Here is a 4,974-nt window from a genome sequence, read left to right on the forward strand (position 1 = left end):
CTCTGGGATCAAGCCGGCATTAAGTCCCAAGTAGACTTAACCATATTAGAGTAATGTTTCCCAAAGTGTGGTACTCATACCCCCAGGGGTACGGGAAGAGTTTGGTGGGGGTACGCATTGCACTGGAGTTTGGTGGGGATATGCACTGCACTGTGCTTAGCTGTGCCTAATTCTACGTTCTCATGAGTACGAGGGGTACTCAGCATTACGAAAATTATAGAAGGGGTGCACATATGTCAAAAGTTTGGGAAACGCTGATCTAGAGAATAGTTGCTTTTCCTTGGGCTTCTTTATGGATTGTGAGCCTGTCACATTTCACTTGTTTCATGAGCACCACCTACAAGCCACACTAAAAATTAATTAGCAAGATGGAATCACAGGACACAGAGAGTCGAGAATCAGGGATGCAATGCTTGCCACAGGACGACCTGGCTAGGCCAGAAAGACAGGAGTGCCCGACCATCGGGAGGATTAATGAAAGTTCCCCGAGCCACATCTCCAGGGTCAGCCCACAGTACAGGAAGTGCCACACCTTAAAGCACAACTCCAAACAATGCAATAAAACTGTAGAAACGCAGGTAGAGAGGCCAATCCGATACATCAATCAGAAAGAGAGCAGCTAATTTGAACATGAAGATTTTATAGGCTAAGAGCTTCATCTGCAGACAAGGACAAGACCTAAAAATCCCAGGTGATTCCCAACGAAAGGACACTGAGGTAGCTTTTCCAACTAGGGCCGTGCATAATGGCTCCCATAAAGAAGGGTAGTGAGAAGAGAGGCTGGTCTGCCATCAACCAGGTAGTGACCAGAGAATACACTATCAACATTCACAAGGGCATCCATGGAGTGGGTTTCAAGAAGGGTGCCCCCCGCCCCCAAAGCGCTCAGAGATCTGGAAATTTGCCAGGGAGGAAATGGGAACTCCAGATGGGCACGTGGACACCAGGCTCAGCAAAGCTGTCTGGGTCAAAGGAATAAGGACTGTCCCATGCCGTACCCAGGTGTGGCTGTCCAGAAGACGTCATGAGGAGGAAGATTCACCAAACAAGCTCTATGTGTTGGTCACCACTTTCAAAAATCTATGAACAGCTGAAACCAGTTTGGCTCAGTGGATAGAGCGTGGGTCTGCGGATTGAAAGGGCATGTACATTGGTTGCGGGCACATTCCCCAGTAGGGGATGTGCAGGAGGCAGCTGGTCAATGTTTCTCTCTCATTGATGTTTCTGTCTATCTCTCTCCCTTCCTCTCTGTAAAAAATCAATAAAATATATATTTTTAAAAATCCATGAACAGTTAATGTGGAGGAGGACTGACTGCTGATGGTCAAATACTAGTAGTTATGAAAGTGCCAAAAAAAAAAAAAAAAAAGAAAGAAAGAAAAAGAAAAGGAGACTAAGGTAGATACAACTGGGGCTGCCAATGATTGCCGAAGGTCTTGGTTGTGCTGCTTGCTTTTCACTGCATTAGGGCAACAGACCTTGCCTCTCCCTGGGTCCGGAGATGGCACATGGCTGGGTAAATCACTGGATGAACATCTGCCTAAATATTTCTCTATGCACCTCTTTCACTAAATATACAATTTGGCAAAAATTTATAATAGCCCCGACTTTGCATGGGTCATCTATATCAACTATATGTAAACTTTTTAAATATTTGCTCAAAGCCTTGCTTTATATTTAGATCATTTTTTTAATTCCTTTAAAGAAAAGATTTTTTAAAAAACATCTCCAGCCAAAACCGGTTTGGCTCAGTGGATAGAGCGTCGGCCTGCAGACTGAAGGGTCTCGGGTTCGATTCCGGTCAAGGGCATGTACCTTGGTTGCGGGCACATCCCCATTGGGGGGTTTGCAAGAGGCAGCTGATCTGATCAATGATTCTCTCTCATAGAGTTTCTAACTCTCTATCCCTCTCTCTTCCTCTCTGTAAAAAAATCAATAAAATATATATATTTTTAAAAAACATCTCCATACATTTTGGGAGATAAAGAACTGTTGCAGACATCTATGTTGTCTGGTAACAGAAGAAAATTGGAAGGATACAGCACTTATTTCAGTGGAGTTGCATTTCATACAGAGATGTATACACAAGAAAGAAGAAGAAAAAAAAAACCTCATTGAGTCAAAATTATGCTTGGAAATCTAAGTCACCTTTAAAATACAGTATACAACATTTACAGACCATGTTGGAAGCAGACTCTCAATACGGCAACACAGCCAATTTTTCCTGAGTGTTCAAACAGATGGCTCATTCTTTGGGTGAGCACCAGATGAAGTAGTTGGCTTGCATTTGAGGCCATCTTGTATATATATATATATATATATATATATATATATTTTAAAGTACTTATCTTTAAACACTAGAATCACACTCCGCACAGTGAGAAGCTCATACTACATGGCACAAATAATCTAGGATCAGTTGAAGGATTAACATCTCCCTTTTAACACCTAGTCAGGGGAATACTCAAGAGAAATGGTAGGCAGTCTTAAGTTCTCTTCCCCCCCTCCCCCCCAGGCACACAGTGTTTGAAGTCATAAAAGAATGTGCCTCTAATGAGACTTCCCTATGTTCATGAAGATACTGATATAATGAAATAAAGGCCTTAAAATAGTAGTCCCGCCGAAACCGGTTTGGCTCAGTGGATAGAGCGTCGACCTGCAGACTGAAAGGTCTCGGGTTTGATTCCGGGTAAGGGCATGTACCTTGTTTGCGGGCACATCCCCAGTGGGGGTATGCAAGAGACAGCTGATCGATGTTTCTCTCTCATCGATGTTTCTAGCTCTCTATCTCTCTCTTCCTCTCTGTAAAAAATCAATAAAATATATTTTAAAAAATCATAGTCCTATCTCACTCCTGGTACCAATTTCTGTTATTGCTCTGCTCAGGTTACAAATAAAAAGCATGCCCAGGTAAACAAACTTAAAGGAAAAAGATTTAAAAGCCAATTCACTAATGGCACTAGTACTTTAACATTATCTCTGTTTATGCCATGGATTTATTTTTAAAAATATATTTTTATTGAATTCAGAGAGAAAGAGAGAGGAGGAGAGATAGAAACATCAATGATGAGAGAGAGTACCAATGATCAGCTGTCTCCCACATGCCCCTACTGATTAAGCCTGCAACCTGGGCATATGCCCTGACCAGGAATCGAACCATGACCTCCTAATTCACAGGTCCACACTCAACCACCGAGCAACACTGGCCAGGCCGCCAGGGCTTTTTAACTCCCAATAATCCAAGCTGGAAGCTGGCTGGGTCTTTTCATCACCACCCATCTCTGATCCCTGATGTTATGGCCACGGCTGAGTCCACACCAGGACAAAATGCAAGCGCTCCTATTCCCCGCAGACCAAGTTGTGATGGGCTATTTTCTTCTGACAAAGGCAACTTCATGGGCCCATTCTTATTTAGTACAGATACCTTCCAAATGATCACGAGGATAAAACAGTCTGTGGCCCGAGTAGCAGCCAGAACATATACATATTCCACCTTTAGCAATGGGCATTATAGGGTTAGTGAAAACTGGGAATGCCATCTACAGTAGCCCTATTCTGCTAAAGGAAGATGGCAAAGCTTAAAAGATTTTGTTCTTGTAAAACTGCCTTTCCCTTAGCATATTATTTCTCTAACTAAAGCAAGTAAACAATCTGAGTTTTACTTTTCCTGTTTGTGGATTTTTTAAAAATCAGAACTACCAGTATAAGAAAGGAAGCTTAGAGTTATTGATAGAGCCCTAGTTGGTTTGGCTCAGTGTCAGCCTGCAGACTGGTGGGTCCTGGGTTTGATTCCAGTCAAGGAAATTTTTTAAAAATATATTTCTTGAGAGATAATATTTAAAATTTTCAAAACTTAAGGAATTGGTTATATTTACTCAAGTCATTTTTTTAAAGTATATTTTTTATTGATTTTTTTACAGAGAGGAAGGGAGAAAGAGAGCTAGAAACGTCGATGAGAGAGAAACATCAACCAGCTGCCTCTTGCACACCCCCTACTGGCGATGTGCCCGCAACCAAGGTACATGCCCTTGACCGGAATCGAACCTGGGACCTTTCAGTCCTCAGACTGACGCTCCACCACTGAGCCAAACCGGTTTCAGCTCAAATCATTATTTTTTAAACTCAGTTTAATAAAATATAATTGTTCCTTACATTTAGTGTTTGTGAGGATTTTTAGATACCTTGCATTAGAACATCTGCAATGACTAAAGAACCATTTCCCCATTAGTGATTTAGGACTTCATGGTTTCCTAATGACTACCATTCTTTTCCTTTGAGATTTAATGAACATATAACACAAATACCTTCTGTCACAATTTGTTTTAAAAGCTGAGCCCATGGGAGCGGCCAGGCCCGGAGCAGCAGCAGCCAAGCCCGGAGCAACCAGGTCTGGAACAGCTTGCTCCTCACCTGCCCCCAACCCAAGGCTGCCTCTCAGACATGGCTGGAAACTTTTGCGGGAACTTGAGGGTCTGCTGAATCAAGTGATGAAGGCTTAGATCTGGATGTGTTGAGTTATTATAGCTCTGGGGTGTTGATCTGTGAGTGCCTTGTGCGGGGCCTGGATGAGGTTGGTTGACCTATTTGGAAATGTCTTTTGTGTGAAGTGTATCTTTGGGCATGTGGAGGTATTATTGATATGAGAAAATGCTAAGTAACTGATTTACTATCTGAAAAGGGATTTACTATCCGGGAAAGGGAGGAAGGAAGAGACTGAACATAAACTGTGCACCTATGGATGAGGACAATGGGGGAGGGGAAGGGGGTGGAGAGTGGGGTGGGAACCTGGTGGAGGGGGGAAGAAATGAGGAACCTTTGTAATAATATGAACAATAAAGACTGATTAAAAAAAAAACAAAAAAAATAAAAAAACACCTGAGCCCAGTGCTAGCCAGTTTGGCTCAGGACTGAAGTGTCCCAGGTTCTATTCTGATCAAAGGGCATGTACCTTGGTTGCAGGCAAACAATGTGTCT

The 4,974-nt window shown here is 42.6% G+C and overlaps 1 pseudogene; it reads left to right on the forward strand.

The window, feature by feature from the left end:
* Window positions 1-725: 725 nt before the first annotated feature.
* LOC118718337 lies at window positions 726-1,086 on the forward strand (annotated as a pseudogene).
* The last annotated feature ends 3,888 nt before the right edge of the window (window positions 1,087-4,974 follow it).

Source organism: Pipistrellus kuhlii, unplaced genomic scaffold (genome assembly GCF_014108245.1).
Source record: "Pipistrellus kuhlii isolate mPipKuh1 unplaced genomic scaffold, mPipKuh1.p scaffold_m20_p_14, whole genome shotgun sequence".
Taxonomy (NCBI): domain Eukaryota; kingdom Metazoa; phylum Chordata; class Mammalia; order Chiroptera; family Vespertilionidae; genus Pipistrellus; species Pipistrellus kuhlii.